The following is a 25,335-nucleotide window of genomic DNA, read 5'->3' as shown; positions in this document are numbered from 1 at the left end:
TCCCTAAAGCTTTCAAACTGTATTCCTACCCCCTTAATGAGTATTACACTTGATTAAACTATTTGTATTTTCAACAAATCTAACGAGTCCAATATGTCCATTAACTGTGAAACCAGATACATCCATCCAGATGATGCTTCAGAACTTAACAAACTTGCTAATTTTATTAAAACAATACTCATTATTGATAGTCCCCCTTTCTTCCTAAGGAATCTATTACATTTTACTTTTTAGTTTTTTTTTTTTTTTTTTTGGTTTTTGGGTCACACCCGGCGTGCTCAGGGGTTACTCCTGGCTGTCTGCTCAGAAATAGCTCCTGGCAGGCACGGGGGGACCATATGGGACACCGGGATTCGAACCAACCATCTTTGGTCCTGGATTGGCTGCTTGCAAGGCAAGCACCGCTGTGCTATCTCTCCGGGCCCACTTTTTAGTTATTATCTATTACCAAATATTAGGCAGCTCATTCAATTAGGTAACTGAACTTATGTTTCTAAACTTATGTTTAAACTTAGAACTTATGTTTCTAAACCTTTCAGAATCTTAGAAATTTTCTATTTCTAAAATGGGAAAGAAATTCCTAAATTTAGGACATCAAATTATAAATAAAAATGCCTGTACTAAAATGTTCAAGCCTACTAATATACTTGAGTACAAAATTAGAAAATAAAACATCACTGTTTTTTCTAACTGAGCGCAGTTTTATTGGGAGAAGATACTGTCTGATGGTAAAGGTGAGAGGAAGATGATGAAACAGTTAAAGGAAGTTCATGCCTTAAAGGACTGCATAATCCCAGAGAAGAGTATGTCCATTGCTTATTTAAACACACACACACACACACACACATTTTGTAAGTAAATTCACTAAAGAAACTTATAAGATACATTATATCTCCCAAACATTGTACAGATATAATGCAATTCTTCTAAGGATACCCATGATGTTCTTCAAAGAAGTGGAAAAAACATGTGGAACAATAAATACCCATGAGTAGCTAGAGCAATCCTTAGGAAAAAGAAGATGGAAAGCATCATTTTCTTGAACTTTAAATTGTACTACAAAGCAATAGTCATTAAAACAGCATGGAATTGGAATAAAGACAGGCCCTCAGATCAATGGACCAGACTTGAGTATACAGATAATGTTCCCCAGACATACAATCAATCTTTTTTTTTTTTCAGCCACACCAGATGACATTCAGGGGTTATTCCTGGCTTGGGGGACCATATGGGATGGCGGGGGATCAAACTGCATTCCTCCTAGGCTAGCATGTGCAAAGCAGATGCCTTATCGCTTACGCCACTGCTCCGCCCCACAATCAATTAATCTTTGATAAAAGGGCAAAAAAAAAAAAAAAGTAAAACGGAGCAAGAAAAGCCTCTTCAACAAGTGGTGTTGGGACAACAGATCCGTCACATGCAAAAAAGCGAACTCAGACCTCCATCTAACACTGTAACACAAAGGTCAAATCCAAATGGATTAAAGACTTTGATATCAGACCTAACACTGAAAGGTAGATAGAACACAGAGGAAAAGCACTCCATGACACTGAGACTAAAGGCATCTTCAAGGAAACTTTACTCTTCAAACAGATGGAAGCAGCAATAAAACAGATGAGACTATATTAAGCTGAGAAGCTTCTGCACATCAAAGGAAATAGTGATGAGGATACAAAGGCCACCTACAGAATGGGAAAAACTGTTCACCAATACCCATCATTATGGGGCTAATATCAAAGATATACAAGGTACTGACAGAACTAAACAAGAAAAAAAAATCTAACACCATCAAAAAATGGGGAGAAGAAATGAACAGACACTTCCTCAAAGAAGAAATACAAATGGCTGAAAGACACAAGAAAAACCCTCCACATTACTAATCATCAGGACGATGCAAATCAAAACAAAAATGAGGTACCATCGCACACCAGCAACTATCACACATTACAAATAACAAGAACTAATAACAAATAACTGCTGGCGAAATGTGGAGAGGAATTTTTATTCACTGCTGGTGGGAATGTCATCTAGTCCAACCTTTTTGAAAAACCATATGGAGATTCCTCAAAAAACTGAAAATTGAGCTCCCATATGATCCAGCTATACCACTTCAGAGTATACTCTAGAAACACAAAAACACAACACAAAAAGAGTCTTTTGCACTCTTATATTCATTGCAGTGCTATTTACAATAGGCAGAATGAATAGAATCAACAGATGAATGGCTAAAGAAACTGTGGAGTATATACACAATGGTTACCATGCAGCTGTCAGGAAAAATGAAGTATTAAAATTTTCCTATACATGGATTGACATAGAAATTATTATGCTCTCCCAGACATACAAACAATTAAAGGGGCAAGAAATGCAAAATGGAGCAAGGAAAGCCTCTTCAACAAGTGGTGCTGGGACAACTGGTCAGCCACATGTAGAAAAGCAAATTCGGACCTCCATCTAACACCATGAACAAAATTAAAATCCAAATAGATTAAAGACCTTGATATCAGAACTGGAACAATAAGGTATATTGAAGAACACATAGTTTCATTTCATGACATTGGGACTAAAGGCATCTTCAAGGAGGAAACAGCACTGTCCAAACAAGTGGAAGCAGAGATAAACAGATGGGATTATATTAAGCTGAGAAGTTTCTGTACCACAAAGGAAAGATCAACTAGGATACAAAGGCCACCCACAAAATGGGAGAAACTATTCACCCAATACCCAATATATAAGGGAGTAATATCTAAGAAGCTGTCAGAAGAGATGAGGTCATGAAATTTTCCTATACGTAGATGGACATGGAATCTATTATGCAGAAGGAGAGAGATAGACACAGAATAGTCTCATCTATTCGTTTTAAGAAAAGTAAAAAACATTACTGTAATACACGAAAATAGTAGAGATAAGGGCTAGAAGGTATGGCCCACGATATGAAGCTTGCCACAAAGAGTGGTGACTTCAGTTGGAGAAATGACTACACTGACAACTACCAATGGTAGCAATTGAGAGAAATATAATGCCTGTCCTGAATGCAGGCAAGGAGTGGAGGAAGAGGAAAATGGAGGGCATTGGTGGTGGGTATGTTGCACTGGTGAAGGGGGGTGTTCTTTTTTTTATTTGTATATTTGTATATTTGTATAACTGAAACCCAACTATAAGCATGTTTGTAATCATGACTCTTAAATAAAAATATTAAAATAAAAAAAAACTATTATGCTGAGTGAAATAATTCTGAGGGAGAGAGATAGACACAAAAATAGTCTCACTCATCTATGGGACTTTAGAAAAATAAAAGACATTATTGTTATAACACAGAGACAATAGAGATGAGAGCTAGAAGAACTGGCCCCAATATGAAGCTTACCACAAAGAGTAGTGAGTATAGTTAGAGAAATAACTACACTAACAATTATACTGACAATGGTAGTGAGTGAGAGAAATAGAACGCTTGTCTTGAATCGGGGGGGGGGGGGGGTAAGGGAGGAGGAAGGTGGAGGTCTTTGGTGGAGGGAAGGTTGCAGCACTGGTGGGGGGTATTCTTTATTTATAACTGAAACACAACTACAAACATGTTTGTAATCATGGTGCTTAAATAAAGATATTATTAAGAATAAAAGATACACTTTAAAAGAGGTATCCAAAAATGCTATTACACACAAATTACCTGCAAGTCACACTGTATAGCCTCTACTTCTGCTGATTAATAACTACACTAAGTCTTTATCTTAAAGCTTTATTATTTCTGTGTTTCTAGTTTCAGAATCGCTATTAATTATGTGTACATCAATTTAACTATAGCAACTAAATTGTATTATTAAGTAACTATATTTACAGGGCAATTATTAACAGTCTAAGAGTCTGGGAAACTAAGCTTCCTAGAGAATACATATGCCTGACATTCTTTTAAACGTAAATGTATTTCCATGATTAAAAATATAGTATCTTTATTCACTGATCACACAAGTTATATTTCCAAGATAAACATTATGGCAGGTAATCATTTGGTTAGGTAGTAAAATACATTTAACTGATAAAAATAACAGTTTTCAGTAATGGCCAGATCAAAAGAAAGATTGGCATGCTGGGGAGGTTTAATTTTAATGTCCAAATCCTAATTTGTTACTATGACAATAATCATCCCCAACACATTATTATTTACTAAAACAAGACACTGATTGGCCTACTATAATCAACTGTTATCTTAGCTTAACTTAATGATAGCTTGAAAGTAATAAGAAAAAATACTTATAAATCAGAATTTCAAATCTGTACCTGTAATTGCACTCTATAAAATAAGCTTTTCTGTTTGTTTTTTTTTTGGGGGGAAGAAGACCAAGATAACCCTGCATATATTCTTTCTGAAAAAGTGGAGTTAGTATAGCATTTTAGTTGCCTGCTAGGCATAGTGGCCCAGCACCGAACACTCTTGAGCAGCACAGAATACTTAGACCCTGGCACTGAGCCTCAGGTAAGATTTGACTAGAATCACCACTGGGGCTAGTCTTGGGGCTCCTGAGCACTGCTCAGGATAATAAATAAAAAAGAAACTATTATGCTGAGTGAAATAATTCAGAGGGAGAGAGAGAGACACAAAATAGTCTCATTCATCTATGGGATTTAAGAAAAATAAAAGACATTATTGTTATAACAAACAGAAACAACAGAGATGAAAGCTAGAAGGACTGGGCTTGTTTTGTGACCCAACCACATAACCCAGTGTATTCATACTCCTCAGGCCTCCTTAGCCTCTTCTAGTTTGTCATACACATAAAGTGGTGTCCCCATGACATGTTAGTGGAATATTAGTCAGATATTCTATAAAATGTTATTCAATTTTGGCATTTTTCTCTTGACTAGACTAAGATTATTGTCTTTTAGGGAAGAATGCCAAAGTGGTAAAGAGTCTTTTCACTGCATACTATAGATTATGAGTCACTGTGATCAGTGTCATTTAAAAATAAGGGGTAAGCTTTTCTTCCTATCTACCTAGGGAGGGGTTTCAAACAATTTGTAGACACTTATTAAAACTCTCACAGAAATTATTGAATTTCTTGGGAGAGATATTTTGAGGTTATATAAATATCCTATTTCTCTTTAAAATTTTGCTCATTAAATTTAGCATTCATCTGTGAATATTGCCAGCAGCAATTATTACCATGGTTTTTCTAATAGAATTTTCTATGTTTCCATTTAACTTCTGTAAGGAAGATTTAACCCTTCTCCCTCATTTATCTATTTGTTTGCATCAGCTCACATTTCTAGGTATTTATTATTTATTCTTTGGCTTATAATGGAAGGCTACTGCTATTTACTATTTGGCTCTAGTTGTTCTGGTTGGGGCCACTGGGAACTTTCTCAAGTTGACTCCTGAGTCCTTTTAACGTGTTCCCAGCCTTATCTATTTTTAGCAATACTGAACTTGGGACTGGGTGTGAATACAAAACACTACTATCTGATTATCTTCCATTTTCTCAGGCCCAAAGCTCCATGGAATCCTCTACCAGAATTATTTAAAAACAATATTATTCTTCTACAGAGCAAAGTACATTTTTAAAAGCATTTCTACCATTTGTTTTAGTCAGAATTTAAAATTAAGAGATAGAGAAGAGAGAAAATTAGGATGAAGCAGAATGATGATTACTCTAAAAAATATGACCCAATAGTTCAAGCTCTACCTCTGTAGTATGACAAAAGGTACAGTTTTAAAACACATCTTAAGAAAATGAAGTAGAAGTCTTATTTTTATGTAACTTCAGTTTCTAATGCTTATAAAAAGCAATAAAAATAAAAGTGAAATAAGATAAAATTCTAAGTTCTGCTTCTATCAGAAAATGCAATCATACAATACAAAAACTTAAATAATTAATATACATTATTACATTACAGTAGGTCTTTTTTTTTTTGAGGAGGGGTTGGGCCACACCCAGCAGCTCTTGTAGAGCTCTGGCTCTAGGCTCAGAAATCACTCCTGGCAGGCTAGGGGGAACATATGGGACAGGGATAGAACCCAAGTGGGCAGCATGCAAGGCAAATGCCCTACTGTGGTGCTATTGCTTTGGCTCCTACAGTAAGGTCTTTTATATTAGTCTTTTGTAGTAAGTATAAGTATACTTTCTATAAGTTTATTCATCTACTGGAGGTAGTAAAATATTTGACTAGTTACACTATAAAAAACATGCAGGAGCTGGAGAAATAGCACAGGAAGTAAGGCACTTGCCTTGCATGCAGTTGACTCTAGTCTGACCCCTAGAACTGCATATTGCTCCAAGAGTGACCCCCTGAGCAAATAACCAAAAGTGAGGTCTGAGAACCTCCAGCCATGATGCTGAAACCAAAAAACAAATCAAAACAAAAACCAAAAGAACATAATAAACCTAACATATTTTAAATTTCCTCTACTAAATTTTGAACCTCTCTATTAAAGATCAACCATGTAAATCTACTGTGCAAAGTTAATATAGTCTGCATTCAGAAGGTTAAAAACTCATTAGCAGAAGTCTCTCTCATGCAGTGAGACCATTAAGACTTCCCCTTCAATCAAGTATTACTGAGTTCAGCCAATAACAATAAAAGCACGTTGAGCTCTGTCTTTTTTATCCTGATAACCACTACGGACAAGGCACAATTCCAAGACATAAAATTCTTACCACAGTAGATTGCTTTCTAATAGAATCAAAATTTATCATTTTAATTAAAAATATAATAAGCCTTGATATAAAACAACCAGATGGGTAAAGTAGCAGCATGTTGGTAGTAGCTACTGATACTTGATGAAATTACAAAAAATGTGTATTCTTCTCTGTATTTTGTTATATTTTTCAAACTTTCTTTATCTGTCATGCTTGCATTGAATTCATAGTTTTGGTGGGAAGAAAAATAATTTGATATTTTAAAAATAAAAGTAATTATACAATGATCAGAATAGGCAGAAACTATGCTCAAAAGGGTATGTAAGGAAAACAAAACAAGTTCACATAAAAATCTAAATCAAAATGTTTAAAGAAGTTTTATTCATACTAACACACAATCGAAAATGATAAATTCAACTTAAGAAAAGATAAATGTTGCCACCAGAAAATGGAATATTACCACGTAATAAAAATTATTGATAAACTATTAAGAAATGCAATAACACAGATACATCTCAAAATGCTGACTTAAAAAGTAAGACTGACGTGGCCGAGTGGTGGCGCAAGCAGTAGGGTGTCTGCCTTGTATGCGCTAACCTAGGACGAACCATGGTTCAATTCCCTGGTGAAATCAGCTGCATAGTTCATAATAGAAATTAACAATGAACACTTCACAGATGTTACATGGGTTTTGGAGACAGATGATGCACCCATTCTGTACTAAATTCTAATAGCGACAATAGGCCTATATACATCTGTCTAAACTATTAGAATTGCATACCACTAAATTTGTTGCAGAAAAATATTAAGGTGAGTAAAAGGGTAACAACAAAAGAAATCTACAAACAACAGAACATAATCCAATCATGCCATTCCTTGCCAATGGGGTTCCATGATAAAGTATTAAATTATAAAGTCACATCTAATATTTCTAGCTATTATAAATTTTCTCAAGTACTATACACTTCCCATTATACTATCATTATTGGTAAATAAAACTCTTTATCTGTTAACCAGCATGCTTGGTAATTACTAAATCCTTTAGTTTTTGAGTACTATTTAAGTGTTATTCAGGTTAATTTACTTGATCCTCACATCAACTCTAAAATATACCTATTCTTATAGATAGAGAAGCATAGGCACAGAGGACTTAAGTTCATTTATTATGGTCTCATAGTTATTACTGATAAAGAAGCAAGCCCACTAGGTTTTCTAATACAGTATCTAATTAAGCCTCTGTAAGAACCCAACAATATGTTCCAATAATAAAAACTGAATTCCTGGGAATCGAACCTACAAAGGTCATTTGTTTTGGAATTCAAATTCAAACACTAGATCTCTATGAATCAAAAGCTGTGCTTTCTTTCTCTAAGAATCTCAGCTGAGGGAGCCGGAGAGATAGCATGGAGATAGGGTGTTTGTCTTGTATGCAGAAGGACAGTGGTTCGAATCTTGGCATCCCATATGATCCCCCGAGCCTGCAGGGGTGATTTCTGAGTGTAGAGCTAGAAGTAACCCCTGAGCGCTGCCGGGTGTGACCCAAAGCTCCCCCCTCCCTCCCCCAAAAAAGAATCTCAGCTGAAGGCTAATAAAAATGTTAAAGGAGTCCAACTGGTCAGTTATACAGCAATTAAAGTGATTATAACTAAGGGTTATAATTCACTTGAGAAGAGAGTCTTTTGAGAGATGAAGTGATGTGACAGATGAAGGACAGAAGGGGGATAACACTGCCTTGAACTCTTATCTATTGAGTTTCTTTTCTTTCACTTTTTAAATGCATGACATTCTGACCTGCAGCATCTCTGCTATTGCTATTCTAGTTGCAGCACAAACCACAAATCATTGCAAATTGCAGAATTTTTCAATCATTAAGGATTTTACAATAGATTAATTTTAAAATGGGCCGCATTTCACAGCTGCAAAGCTTTTGTCTGTTTTTTTTTTTTTTAAGTCCAACTGAGAAGGCATTATTGGACTGAACAACCTTTCCATGGGCATGAGTAGCAAAAAGAAAGGTCACATGAATCAAATGGGGAACTCTGCCAAGTTAGGTAAGGTAATGTAAGGGCAAAATAGTATTGGCTTAAAAGGATGCCAAACTTGATGGCACAACTGCATCTCTCTTGTCTGTTTCATACCAATGAGAGAATTATTCGTGATGAGAATTATAAACAGATCATAGATTCCATTTTTGTCTGGGATAATAAAAACAACACATAACCAAGCTTTCAATAACATGAAGAATCCGGGGCCGGGCGGTGGCGCTAAAGGTAAGGTGCCTGCCTTGCCTGCGCTAACCTTGGACGGACCGCGGTTCGATCCCCCGGTGTCCCATATGGTCCCCCAAGCCAGGAGCAACTTCTGAGCACATAGCCAGGAGTAACCCCTGAGCGTTACTGGGTGTGGCCCAAAAACCAAAAAAAAAAAAAAACAAAAAAAAAAACATGAAGAATCCAATAAGTATGTCTAAGACTTTTTATTTCTAAACAGTTGAGACTCTGCTGATGCCAGTCCCATGTTTTGGATATCTGTTCCACAACCAAAGCAAATTATTCTAAATTTGTTGGTAGCAATAAATAACTAATTTTAAATCATTTTATGATCATCAAATGTTTGAATAAATTCATAACAGAGTAAATCTAAAAACAGTGGTCATATCTACTGTTGGAGCTAGACCTGAGGTGTGAGCCTGAAGGTTTTGCATGATTCTGTTCTAGAACTACCAGAGCCACCTGGGCAATCAAACTCAGGGCTTGCAAATGCTACACATATGCTCTCCCACTAGAGTTAACTCTCTAACTTTGGATATAAAATTAGGATCTGTAATTTATTAAGATGTTAACACACAGCTCAAATTTGCTTCATTGAGTCCATCATATATATTCCAAGAAGTTTGAATTTGGGTCCAAATTGTTAGATCAGTAAAATATGTAACTAGAGACCCTCTGAGCAAGTACAGCTTTCCAGATTTCCTCTCTGACAAGTCTGTTACCAGGTCAGCTGACTCTGAAACTCAAGCAGGGTGATTATAACCTGTATTCGAGGTGTCTTTGTAGACACTTAAGAGCCATTCTTTTGCTCTCTGCTATGTTCAAGCATTCTACTTTCATATATGCTTTCTCATTAACTTTATTCCTTCTCTGAAAAAGAAATACTGGAATATTGACAAAGACATTACAGCAATAAAAAGTGATAATGGTACCATTCACAGTTCCATTTAAGGTATGTTTTCTTTGAATGATCTTCACTTACTAAAATCTGCCTCATCAGCTCCAGTTATTAAAGGTATTTAAAAAAGTCAAAAGATGTTAAAAATTTGACGGGGCCGAAGTGGTGGTGCAAGTGATGACATCTCTGCCTTAGATTTGCTAGCCTAGGATGAACCACGGTTTGATTCCCTAGAGTCTCACATGATCCCCTAAGCCAGGAGCGATTTCTGAGTGCATAGCCAGGAGTAACCAGGTGTGGCCCAAAAGCCCCCCACCCCAAAGTTTGAAAATAAAACAATTATATGCATCAAGCATATTGTGAGTATTAAATTTTTCTGCCAAACATCATAATTACCTTTCATAAAGTCCAATTATATTGAATTGCTCATGAACTTGATAAAACTAAATCACTTTATAATATTCAAGTCTAAAACTACATTCCTCCTATTATTCCTATTAGTTGGTACATTTTTATGTATGTGAACATTTATACCAAGGAGGTATAAAATGGGGGAGGAAGAAAGCAAATTCATTATTTAGGTAACATAATAAAAATTAATGTTTTCATTCCAGAGACATTTCAACCAGATATTAAAATTTGGATAAGACTTGCTTTATTTTTTGGTTTTTGGGTCACACCCGGCAGTGCTCAGGGTTTGCTCCTGAAATCGCTCCTGGCAGGCCTGGGGGACCATATGGGATGCTGTGATTCGAACCACCGTCCTTCTGCATGCAAAGTAAACATCCTAACTCCATGCTATCTCTCTGGCCCCAATTTGCTTTTTTTTTTTATGATAAGGATAGATGAGGGAATCAACATTTATTAAATAAATACTTGCTATGTAGCTTTCACACTGCAGGGTACTTTATATACATTATTCTCCTTTTGTAGTAATAAGAAAATTAAGGATTTAATTTGTTAAGTAATTTTTTAAGAATTCTTAAATTCTTAATTCTGGTGCTACATTTTACAATTTTGGTAGCATCTAGAAAATTCAACATACCACAAGAAACAAAATCATAACAGTTCATTTAACAGCTAAACCAAAGAGCTTAGAAAAACATATAGACTTTGAATGTGTATCAAGCATAATGAAATATATAAATCTTTCTAAAAAATATATAAAAATTTCTAAAAAGAAATATGATAGCTGTATTTGAAAAAAACATAAATACAAAACAAGCAGATCCCACTCCAATATCCCAAGTGCCTTGGGATAGAAAGAACTCTAGGGAAATAGACAGGAAGAACAAAGTTGAAGAAATCTCAAGAGTGACTAGGGATGGAGACAGTGGAAGCTCTAAGTGTCCTAAATCAGGGCTCTAAAGCCAGAATGCTTTATGCTGAGTAATATACCACAAAGGACAATTTTAATAAGTCACTGTTTAAATTTTTATTAGGTTCCAATGATCTAAGAGCAGGGGTGGTGAACAAGTTCGACACAAAGAGCCAAAATTTTAAACTGTGAGAGTCAGAGAGCCACACCACACAGTGACCTGCCAAAACAGACAAACACTCACACAAAAGCATATAATTTTAACAATAATCTATTAAACACATATTGCATTTTGCCATTTTGAGTGAGGGTCAAAATCCTGCAGTGATGGTGAGGGTGTGCTGAGTCCTCCACACTAAGAACTAACTGCAAGATGTGACCCAACATGTGACACACGGGTCCCCCGCTCTCTGGCCCGTGCAGTTGTTTCCCAGGGATGGGAGACGGGAGGACGCAGCCCGGGGGCAGACTACACGCTCAGAGATCTCTCCTCAGAGGTCCTTCCTCAGAAGCAGTAGAACAAAATCCAAACTTGGCAAAGAGCCTCAGTATACAAAATCATGATAAGAGGCAAAGAGCCGCATTTATTTTGACCAGGAGCCACATGCAGCTCAAGAACCACGTGTTTGCCACCCCTGTCTAAAAGTCTTCTTAGTCCAGGCAACTAACTTGTTTATATGTTTTTATTTTCAGATTGGTGTGTGGGGAGAGGAAAATAGAATCTGCAAAAATTTTTACACATAAGAAAAAAAATATAAAAATACTGTCTAGATTTATATGTATTGATCACCTACTTTCTATAAAATCATAAATTTATAATTCCTAAAGATTATATTTTGAATCAAACCAGATAAAATTTTGCATCTAGTTCCCTCTATACCTTCCTCCCCTCACTCAAAACTTTCTAGAATACTCTGGGTAAGTATGATGGAAATGTTTCCTAGTGTAATAAAAAAAAAATAAAAGTTTAAAAAGAAAAACAAAATTAAAATACCCAAGTATCATGTCTTTGGACATTTACCATGCAACTTTTCTTCACAAACTTCAGAGCTCATTATATATATATATATATATACACACACACACACATATATATGTATATGTGTTGGGTGTGTGGCTTATAGTATATAGCACATGTTCTAATTTAATCTTAGAATAAATGTGATAAGTGATCTTTCACCTTTCTTTTAAAAGCTATTTAGCCTCTAATATCTATTTTGATACTTAATAAAATGTATTAAATAAATGTTACAGGATAGTCTCATACTAGTTGTGCCTCTTTCTAATTTTAACTGTCAGTCAAATTTTAGAACATCAAAAAACAATATGAGCGGTCGGAGAGATAGCATGGAGGTAGGGCATTTGCCTTGCATGCAGAAGGATGGTGGTTTGAATCCCGGCATCCCATATGGCCCCCCAATATGTCAGGGGTGATTTCTGAGTGTAGAGCCAGGAGTAACCCGAGCGCTGGTGGGTGTGACCCCAAAACAAAAAATAGCAGCAACAACAACAACCAAAAAACCAAACTTGAGTCATTAAAGAATCAGAATGTTCCCTCTACTAAAGTCACGCTGTGCCTTTGCCAACTTTTAGGTGAATTCACAGGAGATTCTGAGTTTTTCAGGTATCCACTGCAGGTAACTGGAATGAGGTGAATAACTGGAAGTAAACAATAGAGGTCCCTTCCCTCAATGTTTTGTCAACTGCATACTTGGCTATGTGATGGTTTACATTAGTCAAATGACAGTAGAGAAAAGATATTTGTGGGGGAGCTTACTCATCATTGAAGAGCACAGCAAGAGACATTGGAAAGGAACATGCTAAAAACACTATCATCTGCTTCATGTGCCAGCTGCCATAAGATGATAGAGTAATCACTTCCTTGTAGTGTTCTGGGCCCAGGGGCTTCAAATTATCACTGTTTTAACCATTTTGCCATCAAAGTTGAAGCTAACACTGTTGTTTCTATTTTGCTTTAGGAATAGTCCAAGAAACAAAAAAACTAGTTAATTGGTGTTAAATTTACATAGGCATGCTTCCTCCACTTTGGTGTTGTTGGAAAAGGGGAGGGGTAGCCCTCATTTTACTGAAAGAAGGCTGAAGTGTCACAAGCAGATGATGCTGTACAGGACACACTCCCAAAACTGCTAGCATCAGAGCTAACAGCAGAATTTAACCCTGTTAAGCCAAATGGCAATGATTTGGCAAGTTAGGGGAAGTGCTGTGTGAACATTTGGACTCTCATTTTTCAATCTAACATAATAAGAAAAGGAGCTCATTCTTAGTGACTTATCATTTTCTGGTTCCGTTTCTCAAACATTTTTCTTCATTTTTTTTTTATAACAACTTTTTAGAAATCAAAACCCAACAGTGATAACAATTATGTTAATAATGCCAGGAAATTTGTTTGCTTTGTTAAATTGAGCTTCAAAAGCACTCAAATGAACATACATTTGTGATCACCCGCAATGCCTATTCTTATATCCATTTAAAATGTTTGCTTTATTATGGCTTATTATAAATGTGAGTCTGAAATGCAGCACCATGGCTGCTCAATTTCCAGACAACAATTTTATGATAATCATATGAAATGTATTCATGTGTCAACAGAACTGACAAACAATGTCCCAAATGAGGATGCTGACAGCTCTGTCTTGGAACAGAAAGATCTGGGACAGATCTGTGCTTCATTACATTAAGAAACTGCCAAAAGCAAAAAAACCTCTGAGATTTTTAAAATTTAGTTTGTAAAATATACTATTCTTTTGTTATACTTAGCTCAATTTCACAGCTAATATTGCAAAATATAGGCGAGCACATACAAAAAAAAAAACTGGTCCTAAATACCTGAACATATTATTGGGATAAAACAGTCTAGGGATATCAAAGATAAGATTGATAAATATCTTGATATTTAATGCTCATCACTACATGCAATGAAAAGGTACCTAGAAATACTTCTACCACCCTGGAATATCACAGAAGAATAACAAAAACTTTATATGCAGCGCCAATAACTGGAAGCTAACAATGAAGTAAACGGCAACTGGAATGAGTAAATGAAAGGAATAATGAGTACATAACTGACATGGGAAAACAGGAATGGAACTGGAATGGAATAGAATGGAGTAACGGAATGAGGTGAAAACTGGAAGTAAACAATATTGGTTCCCTCCTTGCAATAACTGGATTCTCTGCAGCACTCATGCTGTTCTGCCTTTTGTGATAAGCAGCTTATTCTTTTGCTATACAACTGTCAAGCACAGAGGCCTGAAATCTCAAGCAATGCTTGTTCGACTCACCATTTTTTAGATTCTACTAAGCACAGTAAATGCGTTTATGTTCATTGTTTCATTCACACTATTTGCAAGGGCCAACTACTTTGTAGTGAGAAAGGAGAGCATACGCTGTCAAGAATGAAGATCATATAAGCTATATTATCTATTCATCTACAGAGAGAGACATGGGTATGAATATAGTGCTACATATCTTGTTTTTATTCCAGGAACAATTCTTGGAATTCGTAACAGGTTTGAGCATTTCCCAGTCCATTTTAAGATAGCTTGTTTTTTTTTATAAGCTATCAATTCAAGAAGCTTGGCTAGAAGGAAGCATAAGTGCTAACATAGAGCAATTTTCTTTTTAATTTAAAATCACGTTTTTTTAAAAAAGCCTATAATTTGTTCAAGCACAAGCTTTTTTACAGGCAAAGTTAAAATATGGGTTCAGATTACTGACATTTCAATCTAATGTTCTGACTCTATGGTCTACAAGACAATCCTTAAAAAAAACAAATGGTATAAATTTGGATAGTCATACAAGTCACAAAAAGATAAAAATGTCTGACCATTTATCTAAAAATAAGTTTATATCCCAACCTATGCAAGATGCACGTATAACCTATCGACCCACCCAACATGCAACTATTTTCATACTAGATGCACTCTGCTATTTTATATTTTAAACATAAATATAGAAAACTGGCTAACATCTATTAAATTAAAGACCATCTACCCAAAGTGGAAACTCAGCTCCAGGTAAACAGAGAAAAATGGGTTTATTATAACTGATTAGCAAGACAGCAGAGACATTTTTCTTTCCTGGCCTTTATCTTTCCATGGCTTTTCCTCACAACTTCCTCACAACTTCCCTTCCCACAATCAGAAGATCCAGGGAACATTCTCACCCATCTCATCCATAGTCCCTTTTGCATAATGTGTTGACAAAGAGCTCACACTTGACTTTAAGAATTTCTCAATAAATCTGCTATGCACACACAATTATAAAAATGACAACAGATTCCAAACCATACTTGCCAATATTAAGTCATTTCATCCTCTTACTTTTATCAGGCTCTTGAGGCAGATCTTTTTACTTTCAATGACATAGTTCCCATTATCTGTGACTCACTACTATTTCTTTACCAGAATCACTTTTTCTGTGAAGCCCTTCCAGATTCCACAGATTTTTATGCGTAGCTGATAAACTGTGTCAACTTATTCTTCTGTTTTGTTTTTGGTTTGTTTTTTACAGTGCGAGGGATTGACCACATTTATCAATACTATTCACAGTAGGAAGCAAAAAAGATAAACGAATCAATCCCTTTGTATAAAGTGCCCATTAATTAGGCAAAACCCTAGATGTTAGCAATGCAAATATATTAAGTTAGACAAGTATTTCTTATACACAGCTCCACTGACAAGAACTCAAACACCATTATAAACATTGACCCTATATAATTTTGTGAGATACTTTTATAAGTTAGTTCTATTTTAAATAGTGACTTAAGACCCAAGGGAAAAAGGATGCCTTTAAAATAGAATCCTTCTTGTCTACAACTCTAAAATGAACAAGCATTCCTTCTTAAAGTTAATTCCATGTATTTTCCACAATAAAAATCATATAAAACATCTCCATCAAAATTTCTCACATCTGAGAAAAATGGCACAGTTCCACTACTAAGCTCCAAAAGAAAATTATAGCTTCCAACTTTTTCTTGGTAGACTAGGTTCAGACTGATAATTCTAAACCCTTCTTGGAATGAGGACAGGCAGATTCCACTTCCTGCTGGAAGGCACAGCAGCCTGCAGCCATACCTGACACCCTTTGACAGTAATGACCCAACACCACAACTTAACCTTATCAAACTACTAAAACACCAAATTTGTTCCAGCCCAAACCATGCAACAGCTGAAAATATCACAGCATGTCAGCCCATTATGATCACAGCTAATATGATGGGAAGGTTGCAAAGAAGACCAACAAGCTCAACAAGTCTGACATTAACAAAAAAGGCTTAACTAGCACAGTGGATTCTTCGATAATGGCTTTAATAGTAACATTGAGAGAGATGATAATTTATAAGTTGACTCTTAGTGATTTAAGTTTCAATAATGTCATTTGAATTTGTGTTGCGATGAATACTATGAATTAAATGTGTGTAGGTAAGAGGGCAGGTTGGTGGGAAACTGGAAATTGGTGGAGGAAATATCACACTGGCAGTGGGATTGGTGTTTAAATATTTGATGCCTAAATTCTATTATAAACAACTTGGTAAATGATGTTGTTATAATACATTTTTAATTAAATTAAAAAATTATAAAGAACAGTATAAAATAAATCTCTCATCTCTACCAATAGAAGAACAAATAAGCAAATTAGAAATACAACTTGCCATTCATTCAAGTGGCCTCGATAAAAATAGGGTTACAAAAAGCTGATGCACAAAAAGTTAGCTGCAAGTGTCTAACAATTTATTGCTTTATTAATAATCTAACAGATATCATAATGAATAGTCTACTAATAATATTTGTTTCAATGTACATTAAGGAAAGAATTCTAAGAGATATTTTACAGAAACATTGCTAAAAATAATAAAACTTGGAAAAAATAAACGATGAAGTCCTAGTGAGCTTAATACATATAATGGAAAGCTTTAATCATTAAAGAAAAAAGACAGTAGATGGACTGTTATTTAAAATGAGACATTTTATTCTGCAGTTATAAAATAAAATCCTGTCATTTGCTGTATTTTGATGAAACAAGAGGGTATCACATTAAAGAAAATAAGTCAGAGGGAAAAGAACAAATACTGAATAGTCTCACTCCTCCAAGCTATATAGAGACAAAACAAGGGAATAGACAGCATGGAATGGTAACAAAGTCTAAACTTTTGGATTACAAAACAGAGATTATCAAACAGGGAGAAAGGGTAAAAAAGAATAAAGAGATGGATGAGAAGCAACAAAAGGTTAGTGGCGGAGGACTTGGATGCAATGTTCCTGGTGAGATGCAGGAACTGTACATCAAAACCATAAATGTTTTTTTTTTCTTTTATTTTTTTTCCTTTATCTTTATTTAAACACCGTGATTACAAACATGATTATAGTTGTATGATTACAGTCATGTAAAGAGCACCCCCCTTCACCGGTGCAACATTCCCACCACCAATTTCCCAGATCTCCCTCCTCCCCACCCCCCAACACCTGTACGCGAGACAGGCTTTCTACTTCCCTCATTCATTCACATTTTATGAGTTTTCAGTGTAGTCATCTCTGCAACTGCACTCATCACTCTATGTGATGAGCTGCATGTCCTGAGCTGCACCTACCAGCCCTCATCTCTCTTGTCTCTGAGATACTGTTAAAAATGTCCTTCATTTTTCTTAAAGCCCATAGATGAGTGAAACCATTCTGCGTCTTTCTCTCTCCCTCTGACTTCACTCAGCATAATAGATTCCATGTACATCCATGTATAGGAAAATTTCATGACTTCATCTCTCCTGATGGCTGCATAGTATTCCATTGTGTATATGTACCACAGTTTCTTCAGCCACTCATCTGTTGAAGGGCATCTTGGTTGTTTCCAGAGTCTGGCTATTGTAAATAGCGCTGCAATGAATATAGGAGTAAGGAATGGATTTTTGTATTGTATTTTTGTGTTTCTTGGGTATATTCCTAGGAGTGGTATAGCTGGATCGTATGGAAGCTCAATTTCCAGTTTGTGAAGGAATCTCCATATCGCTTTCCATAAAGGTTGTACTAGACGGCATTCCACCAGCAGTGAAAAAGAGTTCCTTTCTCTCCACATCCCCGCCAGCACTGCTTGTTTTCTTTTTTTGTGATGTGTGCCAATCTCAGTGGCGTGAGGTGGTACCTCATAGTAGTTTTGATTTGCATCTCCCTGACGATTAGTGATGTTGAACATCTTTTCATGTGCCTTTTGGCCATTTGCCTTTCTTCTTTTTCAAAGTGTCTGTTCATTTCTTCTCCCCATTTTTTGATGGGGTTAGTTGTTTTTTTCTTGTATAGTTCTGTCAGTACCTTGTAAATTTTGGATATTAGCCCTTTATCTGATGTGTATTGGGTGAATAATTTCTCCCACTCAGTGGGTGGCCTTTGTATTCTGGGCACTATTTCCTTTGAGATGCAGAAGCTTTTCAGCTTAATATAGTCCCATCTGTTTATCTCTGCTTCCACTTGCTTGGAAAGTGCTGTCTTCTCCTTAAAGATGCCTTTAGTCTCAATGTCCTGGAGTGTTTCACCTACATGTTGTTCTATATACCTTATAGTTTCAGTTCTGATATCAAGGTCTTTAATCCATTTGGATTTTACCTTTGTACATGATGTTAGCTGTGGGTTTGAGTTCGCTTTTTTGCAAGTGGCTAACCAGTTGTGCCAACACCACTTGTTGAATAGGCTTTCCCTGCTCCATTTAGGATTTCTTGCTCCTTTATCAAAAACAAGGTGGTTATATGTCTGAGGAACCTTCTCTGAGTACTCAAGCCTATTCCACTGATCTGAGGGTCTGTTTTTATTCCAATACCATGCTGTTTTTATAACTGTTGCTTTGTAATACAACTTAAAATTGGGGAAAGTAATGCCTCCCATATTCCTTTTCCCAAGGAGTGCTTTAGCTATTCGAGGTTGTTTGTTGTTCCAGATGAAATTCAGAAGTATTTGATCCACTTCTTTGAAGAATGTCCTGGGTATCTTCAGAGGAATCGTGTTAAATCTGTACAATGCTTTTGGAAGTATTGCCATTTTAATGATGTTGATCCTGCCAATCCATGAGCATGGTATGTGTTTCCATTTCCGCGTGTCCTCTCTTATTTCTTGGAGCAGTGTTTTGTAGTTTTCTTTGTATAGATCCTTCACATCATTAGTCAGGTTGACTCCAAGATATTTGAGTTTGTGTGGAACTAATGTGAATGGGATTGTTCTCTTAATGTCCATTTCTTCCCTATCATTATTAGCCCATAAATGTTTAATACTACTGTGAACATGAGACCTGATATAAATTATAATTTTAAGAATTAAAAGGTTAAGAAAATATTAACTAATAGTGTCCTCATTTCCCACATCTCAATCCTAGTCGCCTGATCTCACTAAAGTTTTTTCTTGCTGGCATAACAACAACTCAGAAGTTTTCTCTATGTATTTGAGGAAGCCAAATATATTTTAACATGCAATAAAACTCATCTGCAGAGAATGGAACAGAATGAGATGTTCTATGCATGTATGTTACAATTGTTTTATGTTACCACAATTACTTTTGTATGTTATACAAAATAATGTTACGTTACATAGAAAGTAGAATTTTGGATTAGTAATTCTTTTTGGGGGGCCAGAGAGATAGATAGCACAGTGGCGTTTGCCTTGCAAGCACCCGATCCAGAACCTAAGGTAGTTGGTTCGAATCCCGGCATCTCACATGGTCCCCCGTGCCTGCCAGGAGCTATTTCTGAGCAGATAGCTGGGAGTAATCCCGAGCACCGCCGGGTGTGGCCCAAAAAATCAACGCCCCCCCCAAAAAAAATTCTTTTTTTTTTTTTGTCACACCCGGCAGTGCTCAGGGATTTTTCCTGGCTGCGTGCTCAGAAATTGCTCCTGGTAGGCACAGGGGACCATATGAGATGCCGGGATTCGAACTGATGACCTTCTGCATGAAAGGTAAACGCCTTACCTCCGTGCTATCTCTCCGGCCCCAAGAAATTCTTTTTCTTGAAATTACTTGATCTCAAAACCATGGTTACAAGATTATTCATAATACAGTTGGGTTTTTTTCAGTCACAAAGTTCTTTATGATTTTCAGTCATACAATGTACAACACCCTTTATAGCTGTATATTTACAGCCACCAATTATCCCAGTTTCCCTCCTGCCCTCTCTCTGGCCTGCCTCTGAGGCAGTTATCCATCCATCCATCCATCCATCCATCCATCCATCCATCCATCCATCCATCCATCCATCTTCCCTTTCTCTCTCTCTCTCTCTCTCTCTCTTTCTTTCTTTCTTTTCTCTTCTCTCTCTTCTTTCTTTCTTCTTTCTTTCTTTCTTTCTTTCTTTCTTTCTTCTCTTTCTTTCTTCTTTCTTTCTTTCTTTCTTTCTTTCTTTCTTTTTCTTTCTTTCTCTCTCTCTCTCTTTCTTTCTCTCTTTCCTTCTTTCTTTTTCTTTCTTCTCTCTCTCTCTCTTCTTTCTTCTCTCTTCTCCTCCTCCTCTTCTTTCTCCTCCTCCTTCTCCTCTCTCTCTCTCTCTCTCTCTAAATCTACTGTAAAACAAAAAGATGCTTTGTATGTCATTTCTCTTTGACCTTGCTGCTTTCAGTATTCTATCTATGGTTTCCATCATTATGACTAGGATGTCCCTCATTGTGTTTATATTTAGATCTCTTTTAGTTTTATTCTTTGGTCATCCAGTATGTGGATGTATGCACTTTGACTGCTGCTTCTTCATAGGTATTTTTTTCCTGGCTCTCTGGGACCTCAGAGATGATGATTACATTGTTTCTGTTGAATTCATCTCAAAGCTTGATGTCTGTTTGCTTATTCTGAGGATTCTCTCCCCGCCCCCATCTTATGTTGGTTTATTTTAAGACTTTTTCACCTTCTGCTCTTTATTGTTGTCTGGAGGTGTTCTGTATCTCATCTTCCAGCTCACTGATTCTGTCCTCAGTACCTGTAACTCTTTTGGTGATGCCTTTCAGTGAGTATTTCTTTTTCCTTTTTGGGGGTGGGGGTTGTGGGCCACATATGGCAGTCATTACTCCTGGCTCTGTGCTCAAAAATCACTCCTGGAAGGCCCAGGGGACCCCTATGAGATGCCAGGGATTGGATCTGAGTTGGTCACGCACAAGGCAAATTCCTTACCTGCTGTGACATTACACGGACCCCATTCCAGTGAGTTTTTCATTTCACCTGCCAAGCCTCAGTTCTGTCACTTCTGTTTGAAGTTTTCTCATTTATACTCTCATATCCACCTGAGATTAACGGCTGCACGTTCCATGGTTTCTTTGATTTCCTCGAACATCCTCAACATTTCCTCTCTAAAGTCCTTAAAAGAGAGGCTATAGGTGACTGATTTGGGTATTCAGACAATCTTCATTCACTGAGCATGGTGGGGTTCTGGATTGCTTTCCCATTGTGACACACGTCTGTGTGCGTGCGTGCGTGCGTGCGTGTGTGTGTGTGTGTGTGTGTGTTTTATGTGTTGTGGTGGAGCTTCACTGACAAGAAAAAATGTGCAGATACAGAGCAAAGCGAGGTAGCTTTGCTCTTCTTGGGGTGCATTGACCTGAGTTGAAAATGGCTCTTCTGAGTCAAAGAAGAGCCTGCTGCCGGTATTTTTGTTTGACTAAATTTCCTGAGACTATGGCTGGAAGGCCTTCTCCTCTTATCCTGAGTCCTAGACAATTTTCTATGTCCTTTATATTCATAGATCTTTTCTATTATGAAAAATTGCTTGTGTTTTTTGATGTATGACTTCCAGAAAAAAGTAACCCTATATTCATAACATCGAAAGAACTTCTCTTGTGAGTGAATTCTTTGGTGATCAATGAGACATAAGTTATAGGAGTGCCTAATGCCAATAGGATTTTCATCCATCCAACATCTGACCAGCAGAGTTCAGCACAGATTTATTTACTGTCTTTGCTCTTAGAAGCAGAGGACTCTCGGAGAGGTGAAGAAAAGAGGTATTAAAGATTTGACATGACTGTCAGTCTCATGACTGTGGCTCTCTATTTATTACCTATTTTATCCAGTTCTTTGTGTGTCATACACAAAACAGAATGGCATTACTAGATCTTTCTGCTTCTAAAATTGTGTCCTCCCACAGCCTCACAATATGAGTGATGAGTTCATCACATGGAGCAACCTCAGTGAATTGTCCAGGACAGCTCTGGCTCTGGAATTCTGGAATAGAAATTCTTGAAGAAAAAAAAGAACCTACTCTAATCTGAAGATTTAGAGCTAAAGATCTAAAATTTAGAATTACACTTTTATTCCATTCTAGAAAAAAATGACAAGGAAGAAAAACAGATGCAATCATTCTTTTATATTTTGGGGGTGTGTATGTGCTCATGCATGGATAAATGTGTGTGTGTGTGTGTGTGTGTGTGTGTGTGTGTGTGTGTGGTACATGCGTGCGCATGCAAATGGAACGCCTAAATCCTTAATCTCTATACACTTTATTTCTGGTTTTAAATAATAAATCCAGATCTTTTAGAAAGCATGGAACACTTAGGTATGTTAAATATAATAACACAATTTTTGGAAGAACAAATCCTAGCCTCAATACACATGTATACAACAGCCTGTATGGTCAGAAAACAGATTCAGGAAAAGACTTCTACTTTCTTGATTACCAATCCGCAGCCTTTCTTGTATATTACACATTCCAATGTATATTATAATTTCATCAGAATGTCTGTAATTAATTTTATTTATAGCCTCCGGATCTGCAGAGAGAGTGCTTGTGGTTTCTAGGACTTGCTTTGGCATCTAAAAAATGCATCATAAATTCAACTCTTTCCTTCTCTTTGGCACAGAAGTAGAAGCATGGTCTCCTTTTTTTTAAGAGTTATATTTAACAATATTTGTTTAGCTCCTATAATTATACAGTAATATTCTGAGAGATCAAAGGAGCCTCTTAAAGGAGAAAATAAGTGCTAGTAACATTTATATCAAAAAGAATCTAAAATCACAGGCAATGGCTGACCCCAGCTCAATACCTGCAAAGCATAGAGTGCCCAGAATCAGATGTTATCCCTTAATGTGATCTGTCTAAATTTTGAGCATTGTCAGGTTATAGTTCACTCCACCAATAATAATCATTCTCATAACACTTCTGTGGCCAGGGCTACTCTGGAACCTGCCCTGTGGATAAGGACATCCTTTTAACTGCCATCTCGAGAGCTGCCGGAATACCACTAGTCCCTTCTGCTAGGCAGAACCAGTTCATAGCAAAAGACAAATAAAAAACCAAACACATGCATTTGGGGGGCACCTGAACCTTTTAAGATTAAAGTGAGAATTTTACATTCACACACCACAGCTTTTTTCATTTTTTTCACAGAAAACCACACAACATACAATTTTAGGGCTAATTATAAATAACATCTTGTTAGATTTTTTTTGAGACAATTTAGGTAAGAGTACTACTTTAAGAGAATATAAAAGATTCTGCAGATAGCAGAACTAAATAAAAACTGATGTGTTTGATACATACATTGTGCTAAATGCTACTCCGTCCTTAAGCTAAGCTAAAATTCTTCTAATTTATTCAATGTGTGTGTGTATTCAGTGTGTGTGTGTGTGTGTGTGTGTGTGTGTGTGTTTTCTATTTTTTTCAGAGGGGAGGAGCAGGTAGAACTACACACTACAATGCTGGGGGCACCTCCCAGTAGTGCTCATAGGACCCAGGCTCTCTCTGTGCAAATCATGCACTGAGCTTGCTGAGCTCCAAATTATCATTATTATTTTTTGTGTGTTGTATGTGTGTTTTGTTTTGTGGAAGGTAGGGGATCCAACTTCCAGAGCCCTCCCAACAAAAACAGTGCTCCGCAGCCATTTCCAGTGGTGAACGGAGTCCCATGTGATGTTATTAAGGATCCAACTCTGGTTCTAGCCTGCAGAGCATGCACTCAGTCTTAAGTCTTTTCTCTGGTCTACTCAGTTTTGAAGCTATATAACCAAGAGTAGTGCAATGCTCATAATCTGCCAGATGGCTGTTGTCGGGACTGAATGAGTTAACTCATGTAAACCATTTGGAGACATAAGGAAACTTAATTCTGTCACTCTACATTATTTCCCACACTCAATTTATGTAGAAAGTTTGATAATGCATTACATAAACAGAAAATTTCTTCTCCATTTCATTTTCTTCATCTTCAACTTTACAAAACAAGAAAATAAAATGTAATAAAATAAAGAAGCAAAACTACCTTGTTCACTTTCTTACTAAATAGTTTTCATTAGCATAAAACTATTACTGTAGTAAATAAAGGCAAGTAAAAAAACTATAGGATCTATTTTAATTATATTCTTTATTGGAACAAGCTGACTTTCTTGAGGGTATGCAAAATCAGCATCAAAGTTAAATCTGGCTTTGAAATAAAATACCTTTTGCTCAAAAAGTCTCCTAAGGCTGAAATCTCTGTCACAGTCATATACTCCTGAGCACACTCATGTGCCCTACTTTTTAAAAAGTACATAGAGTTTTCAGGAATCCAAACTCCTTATATTAAAAAATATATCCTATTGCTTTGATTTTTCACTTGTTCAATTTCTCTTGTTGTATTTACTCACATGTAAAAGGGAAGAAAAAATGTTTTATATTTTGTAATAAAAAAAGATATGTAAAGTCCTAATCATTTGAATCTCCAGGTATTAAAAGAATAAAGTCCTTACTTGAAATAGTTTGTTAGATGCCTTGGGGATGATTAATGAGGACAGAAGGAAACCATTTGAGAAAACCATTTCTATAAGCCCATATTTTCCTAAGTGCCTTATCCACACTATTCTATGTAATAATTCTAAGATATAGAATGGCCATTCCCAAATAAAATTATTAAGGTACATAAATTGAACGTGAATAGGATTTGTCTAGTTCTAAATTCCATCCTAAGGTTCAGAGATTAGTTTGCTTTTGAATTGATAGCCAATCATCCACATGCATTTTAATAGGCTCATGAAAAAATTTCCATAATGATTTCTAAAAACTAATTAAGAAACATAATCCCACACACCATAAAGGACATAAACATGTCTCACACACCAGCCGGCCACATTTCTCAATTAAATCTAAGCAAAAAAGCATAAGAGCCAAAACAAGCTAAAAATCTGATATTCTTTTGAATAAAATACATTTTCTCTAATCTGCCAAATTTCTCTTTTGGTTACAGAGAGTGAGCAATTTTCTCACAGGAAATCTGTTGTATT

General features: G+C 36.3%; 1 protein-coding gene across 1 annotated transcript in view; it reads right to left on the bottom strand.

The window, feature by feature from the left end:
• The window catches only part of RNGTT (RNA guanylyltransferase and 5'-phosphatase), a 238,843-nt gene that overhangs the window by 5,181 nt on the left and 208,327 nt on the right, over nt 1-25,335 (bottom strand). The gene's annotated exons all lie outside the window — the stretch shown is intronic.

The sequence above is a fragment of the Suncus etruscus genome, chromosome 4 (genome assembly GCF_024139225.1).
Source record: "Suncus etruscus isolate mSunEtr1 chromosome 4, mSunEtr1.pri.cur, whole genome shotgun sequence".
NCBI classification, from domain to species: Eukaryota; Metazoa; Chordata; class Mammalia; order Eulipotyphla; family Soricidae; genus Suncus; species Suncus etruscus.
This window is presented reverse-complemented; position numbering and strand designations above follow the sequence as displayed.